We start from the raw sequence: 12,366 nt of genomic DNA, 5'->3' as shown, positions 1-12,366 counted from the left end.
CCTGGAACTTGCTGGAGGGAGTGGCACAAGTGACTGCAAACAAAGAGCCATGTACCAACTACAATAAGTAAAATCGAACTGTAGTCCTGTGGGTGACACAACTTAGAAACCTGCCCCAAGAAGACTCTGCTAATAAGAAGTACAATGACCAAGAGCAAAGGAAGACACAAAGACACAAATGAATATTACTGAAGACTCCCCTACAAAGGAGCAAACACCTTTGCCAACCTTCAGAGTTAACTGAGGAAGACATCGAGAAAATGAAGAATACAAAATTCAAAACACTTCTTATAGAACGTCTTTTTTGTTTTTTTAACATATTATTATTATTATTATTATTATCATTTTATGATACAGTTCCATAGGCTTCTGGTATTTCCCTAATCCCAGCCCCAATTTCCACCCCCCACTAAAGTATAGTGCTTCATACACAGTCATATGTCCATCATTGCGGGCATGGACAATGGCAGAAAGTCCAGCATCCTATTATCAAAATATAATAAATGGTTTCATTGTAAGTCCATCTTTGTCTGGAAGTAGAAATGCATACTACATTGTATCCTCACATCTGGATGTTAGTCTCCATTTCACAGCTACTGTACATCCCCTTAAATGAAAAGTCATAATACAAAATCAACATTACAAAGAAAAATAGAAATTTACAGTGCCATGAGGTTGAATAACATGTTACTAGATATGACAGTCTCCATTACACAGCTACTATATATCCCCTTAAATGAAAAGCCACAAAACAAAATCATTATCAAACTTCTTATTAACAGCAAGAAGCACTAATGCAGGAGTTCAGGGAATTTATGGACTATGTTAAACAGGAAATAGCAACAATGAATCAAATGAAAGTAGATATATCAGAAATTACGGATACAGTGGAGCAAATTAAAAGTACAGTGGAGAGTACAATGAAGGAGGCAGAAGAAAGAATGTCAAAATTAGAAGATATTTCCTGTCACCAGGGGGAAACAAACAAAAAGCTGGAAGCAGAGCTGGGTAAAGCTAAAAAAGTATTCAGGAATTAAGAGACACTATTAAAAGGCCTAACATAAGAGTTATGGGAGTCCCAGAAGGTGCAGAATGAGAAACTGGATTTACAAATGTATTTAATGAAATAATAAGGGAAAATTTCCCTAATCTAGAGAAAGAATTGGGAAACAACATCCAGAAAGGTCACAGAACTCCCAACATGCTTGACCAAAAGGGATTTTCACCACTACACATAATAATCAAGCTCTCTTCAAGTGAATGTAAGGAAAAGATGCTTAAATGTACATGTGAAAAAAACCAATTGATGTATTAAGAAATGCCAATTAAACTCACAGTAGACCTCTCACAGGAAACTGTACACTCCAGAAGAGAATGGAGTGACTTATATTCTAGATTCTAAAAGGAGAAAATTTTGGGTCTCCCACACAGGTGCAGCTTCCCAAGGCTGTGGGCTGTCCTTGACTGCTTTGCCACGCCACAAGCAGGGAGCTGGGAGAAGTTGGGCTGCTGGGATTAGAACCGGCACCCATATGGGTTCCCAGCATGTTCAAGGCAAGGACTTTAGCTACTACGCTACCACGTCAGGCCCTACAATTTCTTTATTCTCTCCTCTTTTGACGGGCATCTGGGTTGTTTCTATGTCTTCACCATTGCAAGTTGTGCTTCTATAAATATAGGGTTGTAGGTCTGTTTCTTGAGTACAGATATCACTTAATTTGGATTTATTTCCCAGAGTGGAATAGCTGGGTACTATACAAGGGAGATTAACATACCAGGAAATAGTGGTACTATATAGTATGAGTCTCTACTCCTGAATAAAAGTAGGAGACCCAGTGAAGCTTATGAATATACCTCTCCATTTTGATTCTAGGTTGTCTGCCTGTACCCCTATTTATCATGTCACAATGCAACTAAATATCATTAAATATCGAAAAGTTAAACTTTATCTTGTACTAAGTGACTATACTACTGTATGGGCGGAAATGGGGAGGGAGGAAAGGGAGGAAGAGGGATAAATCCTTAGACCTACAAAATTGTGGAAAACATCAAAGAAAAATAAAGAAAAATATACCAAGGGTAGTAATTCTGAAGAGTATTTTAATCTTTAAACTTGAGAGATAACTGGACTCTGTATGATTTTAAGATGCATGTCTAGGGAGTAGTTTGGAAGCAGATGTTAAGTAGCAAAGGGAAGTTGAGTTTATCATACCTTTGTGATGTGTTTGCCTGCTATCTGCTACAAGGCTATCTGGTGGAGAAAAGGTATAATGAGGAAAAATGATCAGAAGTTAAATTTGCAAAATAAAGAAAAAGAGGAGGAAAAAGAGGAGATGAAGGAAGGAAGGAAGGAAAGAAGGAAGGGAGGGAGGAAGGAAAAACTATTCTGAATGTAACCAGATCATAATGTGTCATCTCCTTAGGTTCAAAACAAGTGTCTTCAGAGCTCTGTCACTCATCACCAGTTGTCAGCCTTGCCTTTGCCGAGCAATAAGCCCCTTGAATTATTGCTTCAGTCTCCATGATTGCCCAGTTGGTAGGAAGTCTTTGTGGACTGGGGAGATCTAAATTGTTTGTTACCTAAGGAGGCATGTCTCCTTTGCAAAGTTGTAGTTGTTCATCCATCAGTGCATAGTTAGTAAGGGAAAGCTACTGTGCTAGGTGTATTTGAGACAAAAGTCACAGATTATTACCAGGAAATAAATAATATATAGATGGAGATATTTAGGCAGGAATGGAATAGAGGAGTAATGGAGCTAGCAGCCCATACACTTTAGAACTGAATATTCTGGAGTATTGGTGCAGAGGAGCCAGACAGTTTAGAATTTACCCTTTTGGAGAGGGCATGTTGCTGCTTTAAATGATGTGCAAACACATATCTTAAATTGTTAGACCAGACATATTAAGATCCTTAACAGTATTAAACATAATAGAATTATTCAAATATAATGGTGAGATATCAGTGCACAGTGCAGGGAATAGAACATTGGACTGGGAACCGAGCAATTGAGGTGGTAATTCCACCTTTCTCAGTAACTACAATGTGCTGCATGATACTATTTCCCTCAACAATGGACGTCATATATTACAATAGTGACATTGTAACCATCCTAATTGGTGTAAGTACACTCTAACCTCCATGACATTCATATGACAAAACTACTTAACAATGTCTTTCTCAGAACATATCCCCATTTCTAAAGGGATGTACAGCTGTATTTGTGTGATTTTGATCAGATGACGTACCTAGTCGGGTTTGCACATTTTCCTTTTGTAATCAGAAGTTTGGACTTGATTGATCTTTCCACGTGGCCAATTTATACTCAAGTAAAACAGCATTTTAGATTGATTCCTGACTTCTGTCTTGTCCTTCGTTCCCTTTTCTTGTCACTGGTAAGGAATTTCAGCCCTATCTTGGATCACAGTATAATCTGGATGGGGAAATCCTGGATTAGGTGATAACCCAGCTCTTTTCCAGTCTTAAATTTCCATGATGTTGTGTCATTGTAAATGTTTACTTTGGATGCAGTCATTTCATCCTGTGTAAAGACTGATTAGGTGTAGGTATTATGTCTCAGCTGATTAAGCCCCTGCTTGTGACATCCCATATCAGAGTGCCAGTTTGAGTCCTGAATACTCTGCTTCCAATCCTGCAGCAGATGACATCCTAAATACTTGAATTTTTGCCAGTCTCAAGGGGGACTTTTGTGGATTTCCTGACTGCTGGCCTCAGCCTGGCCCAGCCCCAGCTTTTACAGGCCTCCAAATGTTCCTCAGTGATCCAGAAAATGAAAGATCTTTATATCTGTCTATTTTTTTCTCCCCTCTCGTCCACCACTTTGCCTTTCAAATGAATAAATAATATGGATTAGCAAAGGGCTAAGATATTTTCAGGCCAAATATGGGTAAGTGGGATGGTATAGGCCTGGCTAAGCAAAGACCTTGCAGAGAAATCTGGAATTAGAGAAAATAATTTCCATAGAAGTTGATGGAAGCACAAAACATGTGAGAATTTAGTTTGTCTAAAAAGAGATAAGTTAAATGAAGGAAAACTCATAATAATCATTGCTGTTTTTATTGGTTATCTTTTTACAATAACCCATGGTATGGCACTCAACCGGGTCCTTTGTAAATTGCATCTTTCATTTTCTCAATAAATTTTAGAGATACTTAATATTTTCTTATCCCTACTTTTCAGATGAGACAGGGCTTACAGGAGATTGAAAATTTGAAAGCTTGTTAAAAAATGCTGGCTGCCCCACAGGTGATGGTAGATTGCATTGAAGTGACTGATAAGAAAGTATACCTTATGTATGAAACAAGGAAGGGAAGTGGAGCCCTGGAAAGGAGGCTTGACTACTTCTAATAAGTAACTAACTGATAACTCATAAACTTGGAGAAGAAAAAAATAAGCTGATGGTTGAAAATCAAACGTATGTGCCAAGATACCAAATTTGTTTGGCTTTGTTTCGTTTGGAGGTCCTATAATTTTCTTAAAAAGGTTCTTCTGCTTTCACTGTGAATTCTTTGTTAGTAATGAAAAACAAAAGCTGGATTTCTATGGCTTGCCTGTGGAGAGGAGTGTACAGTCTGTACAGATACATTGGCCCACAGAGATAAAATGTTGTGTCTGATGATAATTCCCCTTTAAGAATGCACTGTACTAAATTTTTTGGGTGATCTGATGTTCAATATAGTTGGTGTCATTTGAATTAATTGGTCCTTAGAGCTGTGTTTTGTACATTGTATCTGGGCAGAAATCAATAATTTTATACTTAATGTGAATTCAACTGTGACCAAGAGATGGAGTGCTTCTTTGTAGTAAACAGAATTTATGCTTATATATAGTAATCAGAATAGATGGAGAGTGAAATTTCTCAATATTCTTATTGTTCTCTCAGAAAAATCAGAGTTGTTCATTCACAGCCACTTGAGGAGGTGTAGAATTCAACTTATGAACATAATTTTTTAGGTTATGCTTCAGTGTGATGGAAATTATTTAAGAATATGGTGATAGCTATGCCATCATACCTATTTCAAAGTATTTTTCCTTAAAAAGGAAAAAAAAAGAAGAAAAAAAAAAGAAACTCTCAGGCCAGTGTGGGGTACCATAGTTAAGTGGAATGTCTGTACCCCACTTCAGTGCCTAACTCCAGTTTGGATTCCACTGATATGTTTATGTGTGTCTTGGGAGATAGCATGTTAATGATTCAAATACTTAAGTCCCTGATACTCCTAAGGGAGATGTTGATTGATTGAATTCTGGACTCTAGGCTTTAGTTCGGCCCTGACCTGGTTTCTGTGGACATTTAGAGTGAACCAGATAATGGAAAATCTGTCAACCTTTCTCTCTGCTTTTAAAGTAAATGAAAATAGGGCTTGGCGGCATGGCCTAGTGGCTAAAGTCCTCGCCTTGAACACGCTGGGATCCCATATGGACACCGGTTCTAATCCCAGCAGCTCCACTTCCCATCCAGCTCCTTGCTTGTGGCTTGGGAAAGCAGTTGAGGATGGTCCAATGCTTTGGGACCCTGCACCATTGTGGAAGACCTGGAGGAAGTTCCTGGCTCCTGGCTCTGGATCGGCACAGCACTGGCCATTGCGCTCACTTAGGGAGTGAATCATCAGACAAAAGATCTTCCTCTCTTATCTCTCCTCCTCTCTGTATATCTGACTTTGTAATAAAAATAAAAAATAAATCTTAAAAAAGTAAATGAAAATAAATAAATAAATAATGTAAACTCACTAAATGCAAATTCATTAAATACTATAAAGAGGAAAAAATGTTTTTGCTTTGATTAAAGCTTAACTATACCAATTTAATTCACTGCCTATGACCCTGCTTTATAAATCTTTTCCTTTATGTTTTGTTTCATTCTTAAATGTATCTATTTCCTCAGATCTTCAGTGGATGCCAGTAGGAGATAGTAAATATGAGTCTATTCATACTTTGATCATAATATATTTCATATTCCACCTGTATAAGTGAATTTTAGAATTCTCAGGAATTCTAATCAGCTCAACCTTCATCACTTTGAATCATGAGAACTCTAGTCTGGTTCACCTCCACTCTGTGTTGCTCCCATTGATGCCTTGCTTTTGATGTGCCCTGGAATTTTTACCATTGAAGTAACTTTTGAAGGTCTATGCTTAAAGCTACAGATACTATCTGTGAATGGAAGAAGATTGTTATTTTCATTTTCTAGTCATTCAAGATGGTTTATCTGGTCATTTAATTATTACCTTGGAAGACCCAAAGAACTTTCGAAAGATTTTCAGTGTGTACTGAATAGTGATTAGGAAAGTCAGGAGACCTAGAGTATAAGCTCTGCTTTGCTGTAACTACATGGTATGTTGCCTGGACCAGTTTCACTATATCTTTCTAGACCTCAATTTTTTGGCTAGCATAGAAGGCTGAACAATGCCCCATCCCATATGTTTATATCCTAATCTCTGGGCAACAGTTTTTATGGCACCCGGGGGGGTGGCATTATACATGTACTTAAATGTGTTGATAGGAGAACATCATAATGAATTATCTTAATGAGAACAATTTCATCACAGTGGTTAGTATAGGAAAAAGGACAGGTGGGCCAGAGGAAGAGAAAGCAGTTGAAGCAGTTTGATGATGGAAGCAAATTGGAGTAATGTGCCATGACTCTCTGAACCTTCACTTCAGAGCACAAGTACCTAGCTATCCCACCCTGCTGAACAGTGTGTGCCCATGAGACCCAGGGCTTAGTATGCAGATCCATTTCAATGCACTTTTCTGTATTGACTAGGCTTCTGCAATGCCAGCATGCAGTGAGCAGTGAAGGGCCTTAATTACATGCCTTCTCAGAGAAAGATCAGGCTGATTTTATTTGGAAGAGATTTAGTATTTGTCTATTGCTGGAGGTGAAATTGGTGGCTATAAAAGGAGAGCAGACTAGAAAGTAGCAATAGTCATGGGAAAGTCTGGTCTCTGAGTCTTAGCTTTAACCCTAATGCATTTGCGAGCCAGATTACTCAGTGGAAGTTTAGAAATAGTGGCTACCTCAAGGAACAGAGAGCTATGTGATCTTCTCAATGGTAGTGAAGAAATCAGAATTACTTAAGATGTGATATGGTGGAACTAGGTAGCTAGTTTAGGTCTGAGTAAGCTGACAGATGCTGCAACTCTCAATTTAATAGTATCCCTTTACTTGTCAGTTGAAACACCCCCTTTCCCTGGATGCATTTCTTTCCTCCAGGATGCCCTGTAAATATGAAAATTAAGCTCTATATAGAATTTATGGCAGTATCATAAAATTTCTGGGTCATGTCACATTTTTAAGGACACCGGGCCTTACCTCATAAAAGAGGCCAGAGGTAGGGGAAACCTATCCTTTTACCACAGACCACAAGTGGAATGGCCACACAGATTTTATGGATCTCCCCACCCTTCAGACAATATTCTCACCCACTCATGATGAGTGTATCTCTGTATAGGATGGCCCACATTCACACATGAATTATGCTTTCTCTCTGTTACATAGATCCTATTCCTTAGGCACAAAGGATTCTTATTTGTGAAAAACAGGAAATCTGGAATCAAGTTTAAAATATACCCATGCTCAGAAGACATCTATGTCAGTCTTAGAAAATGTGCAGAATTATTACTCATTTGCTACCATTTAGACTAATTGTGTGAGGCCTGCTGCAATTCTTGACAGTTCACTAATCGGTATCACTTTTAAAGCACACTCTGAAAGCTGAGGTCTCTGAAAGGGGCCAAGTAGTTGTGTGTGGCAGGTATCTAGAAAGAATGCTGTTACTCTTAAAGACAGAAGAAGACTCAAGAACTGGGGAAGGTCTCCATTTCTTTTCCTGTGCAAGGCATTTTTACCAACCTGTGTTGGCCAAGTGATCTTCCTATCTGCTTGTTTGGACAGAAACTCACCAAGGTAGCCTTAAAAACAGAGAAATCAACATATAGGTAAACATGTATATACATATATTCTCATAGATGAACTGTATAATGGAGATTAGCATACTGGGAAGAGAAGATAAGTTGCAGTATGCATCTCTACTCCCAAATAAAAGGAAGACTTCCAATGAAACTGTTAAAATATACCTTGGCAATAGGATACTAGACTATCTACCATTGTCTATCCCTACAATTCCAGGCTATACCTACAATTCCATGATATACTATATAGCACAATGTTGGGCTTGTGACAGTTGCTGCAGGACTGTACCATTGCAATAATGTAAGGAAAACTGTTTGGGTGGGATGGCAAGTGAAAGGGTAAATCCCTATATCCATGGAACTGTATCATGAAAATAATAAGGATAAAAAGGTAATAAAGGGGAAAAGACCAGATCTGTATGTAAATCTTTAAGATTGATTGTTCACATTCTGTTCAGTATTTCCCCTTTTCTCCTTATATGCCAACAAGTCAATAAGTTTTGTGAGGATGCATTTGAATTTGTCATCAGTTCCTGATTTGACTTTGGAAGTACTGAAGAATAAACTTATGTAATGGGGTGTGAGGAGGGGTAGGGTGGTGCTTTTTCTTGGACTTTGAACCCTTACTCATTTCTGTTGCAATTGGGAACTTGGATCAAAGTCCATTTGCTTAATTGGGTTTTTCTTTTTTTTTTTTAAATTTAAAAACTTTTTTTTAAATTAATTATTATGCATTCTGTGACAGTTTCATAGGCTCTGGGAATCCCCCAACCCCTCCCCACGCCCCTCCCCCCTGGTGGATTCTTCCACCTTGGTGCAGTATTACAGTTCAAATTCAATCAAGATTCTTTCCTTGCAAACATATACCAAGCATAGAGTCCAGCTTATTGTCCAGATGGGTTGAACAGTTTCTTGGGGGAGACCATTTCTGGTCTGAAGTTAGAGCTGGTAGAATATCATCACAGTCAATTAAGAGTCCCAATATAACATCAACAGCAATTTGCAACATTATGGAATTGACATGGTTTTGAGTAACCAGTATGTTAAAAAAAAAAAAAGTCCATTTGCTTAATTGGGTTTTTCTTAACTATTCATTCACTTGCTTATGTGGTGAGTTATGGTTGACTATTTCAGAATATGTACATACACAAAGTGGATTAGCTACAAATATGAGTTTTCTGTACAGGGAAAATATCAGTGCCAGAAGGAATATTTGAGAGGATCTCATTCACTAGAACCCTTATTTTATGGATGAGGTCACTGATGTACAGAAAGGGGAGGGACAATAATTTAGTGGCAACATTATTATAAGAAGTCAGGGCTCCTTTTAAAGAGTCAATCCAGAAATCTTTATCTATTACTTCCTAATGTGTAATAGTTATAATATAGATCAATTGTAGGTATCAAACATAGCATCATTTGTGACTTATTTTCCTTCCTAAGAAGCCCTTAAATATGATGAACCTAGCATGAATGATGACGACTATGAAAAATATTACCAGAGAAAATTATGCCTCATAGCTGTAGGCCTGTGATAACCAATAGGAGTTCTTAAACTTAGTAATCAATTGAAGCACTTCAGATAATCATATGTTTGCTAGCTTCACTATCCTTAGTTACTATTCGTATCTAGTTTGGTTATTTAATCACAGTAGCTGTTAGGAACAAAACTTCAAGACTTAAAAATTGATCCTCTGGTTTTTAATCTTGGTACTGAATGTCAAAGAGATGCTCAATAAATGGTTATTGAATGGAATAAATCCCTCACTACAATGCTAGTTTTTTTTTTTTTTTGTGCTAGCCATCAGCCTTGGCCTCCCAGGGGAGATAGTTCTGTACAAATGCCAGTGCCAATAGGAGAGATCTAATGCTGTCTTCCAGTGTAGCAGCAAAAGCAAAGAACTCTGACTCTGATATATTTCCTAATGCATCTATACACTATACAGACAGGGTTTAGAAAATCTTACCTGATGGACAAGATGTTCCAGCCTAATGTATTAAAGTACTGCCACAAGGAGCCTACTAGGTTAGCAAGCCTCTGACTTTACAGGAGTCCCAATGGCATCTTTCTGTCTCTAAGCTCATCTCTTCTTACCATGATATAGAATATTGCTGGGATATAGTACTTTTTAAATGACTCTAATTCTACTGGTAGAGGAAATTTTGTGAAAACCCTCTGGCAAGTCAAGTAGTAGTTTGAAGTGGCTTCCTGTACATGCATAATTTCTGTTAAAGTATTTGCTCCCAAATTTGGGGGCAAAATGTGCCTTAAGTGTATTATCTGGCATTGTCTGAGATACCTGTATTATATCATAGTATCCTGGTTGGAGAAACATGAAACTAGGAAGTACTCCATGTACCCAGATACTTAAATCAGCATTATTGTTCTATTTTAAAATCCTGTATTAAAATACAGTATACATACCAAGAAATGTCATCTTATCATACTCATAATCAACACCAAAATTAAGAACAAAATATTAGTGGTACTCCAAGCACCTCACTGTCTCTTCCTCTTTCTCTCTCTCTTTTTTAACATGTGAATAAAAAATATGTTGCCATTAACATAATGTAAATCAGTGAAATAATATTTATAAATATCTACAATACTTATAACTATGCCAAATGATAGAACATCTAAACAGTTTTTATACTCTATGTATTACTGTTATAACTAAGAGAATACATTATGTATTTTTGGTGGATATGGCTTATTTACCATAATTATCTCCAGTTGCAACCATTTTATTGAAATGTCAGCATTTAATTTGTTTTTAATTACTGAGTGGTGTTCTATAGTGTATTATACCACATTTGTTTAACCCAGTCATCTGATGGACGTCTGGGTTTGATTCCATATCTTAACTATTGTGATTTGAACTGCCTTCAACATGAGGGGGAAAGTATGTCTCTCATATGTTGATTTCATTTCCTCTCATTATATTCCTGGGAGTGGGATTGTTGGGTAAAATGGTAGATCTATTTTTAGTTTTCTGAGAAATCTCCATCCTGCCTTCCATAATGATTGCATCAGTTTGCATTTCTGCCTATAGTGTATTGGGGTACCTTTTTCTCCACCTACTTGACAGCATTTGTTGTTTTCTTAGTATTTTTAGATGTTAGTCTTTCTAACTTGGGTTATGTAATAGTTACCTCATTGTGGTTTTTGTTTGATTTTCCTGATGGCTAGTGACCCTGAACATTTTTTCAAGAGTCTGTTGGTGTTGGTGTTTCATTCTTTGAAAAATATTTGTTCACATCCTTTGCCCATTTCTTAACTGACTTATTTGTTTTATTATTGTTGGGTTTTTGAGTTCTTTACATGTTTGGAATATTAATAATTTGTTGAGGGCATAGTTGACAAATATGCTCTCTCTCATTCTGTTGCTTTGTTGATTGTTTCATGTGCAGAAGCTTCCTAGCTTGACGTAATCCTATTTGTCTGCTTTTGCTTTTTATTGCTTTTGCTTCTGGGGGCTTATCCAAGAAATCTTGTCTACACCAATGTCTTACAGCATTTTTCCTGTTTTCCTCTAATACTTTGATGGTTACACTTCTCAGGTTTAGATCCTCAAAACATTGTGAGATTTGTATAGCCTATATAGTAGGGTTTTTTGTTTGTTTTTGTTTGTTTCAAACTTCTGCATGTGGAAATTCAATTGTCCCAATACCATTTGTTGGAGACTCTTCTTTCTCTAGGGAATGATTTTTAATTTGCTTATCAAAGACTATTTGGTTATAGATGCACAAGTTAATTTCTGGGGTTTTTATTCTGTTTCATTGGTCTACATGTCTATCTTTGTGTCAGTACTAGGCTGCCTTGATTACAATGTATCTTGAAGATGTGTTGAAATCTGACATAATGACGACTCTGGCTTTATTTTTTTGTTTAAGACTGCTTTGACTACTTTTTTGTGCTTCTATATGAATCTTAGGATGGTTTTTTTCCTAGACCTGTGAAGAATGTCCTTGTCATTTTAATTGGAATCACAATAAATCTATAAAATGCTTAAGTAGCCTGAGCATTTTGATTGCAATAACTCTTCCAATCTATGAACATAGAATATTGTTCCATTATTTTGTGTGTGTCTTATTCCATTTCTTTCCTTAATGTCTTATAACTTTCATTGTACAGCTATTTCACATGATTGGTTAACTTTATCGCAAGGTACTTAAATTGTTTGCAGTTATGAATGAGACTGAGCTTACAAATTCTTTCTCAGCCATGGGGTTGTTTTTGTACAAAGGCTATTGATTTTTGTGTGTTGGTTTTATATCCTTCAACCTTACCAAATTTTCCTATCAGTACCAGTCATCTTTTAGTAGAGTCTTTGGTTCCCTTATACTGAGAATCATGCCATCTGCAAATAGGGCTAGCTTGATTTCTTCCTTTTCAATTTATATCCCTTTTATTTCTTTTTCTTGCATAATGGCTC

This window comes from Ochotona princeps, chromosome X, assembly GCF_030435755.1.
Source record: "Ochotona princeps isolate mOchPri1 chromosome X, mOchPri1.hap1, whole genome shotgun sequence".
NCBI lineage: Eukaryota > Metazoa > Chordata > Mammalia > Lagomorpha > Ochotonidae > Ochotona > Ochotona princeps.
Note: the sequence above shows the minus strand (reverse complement) of the source record.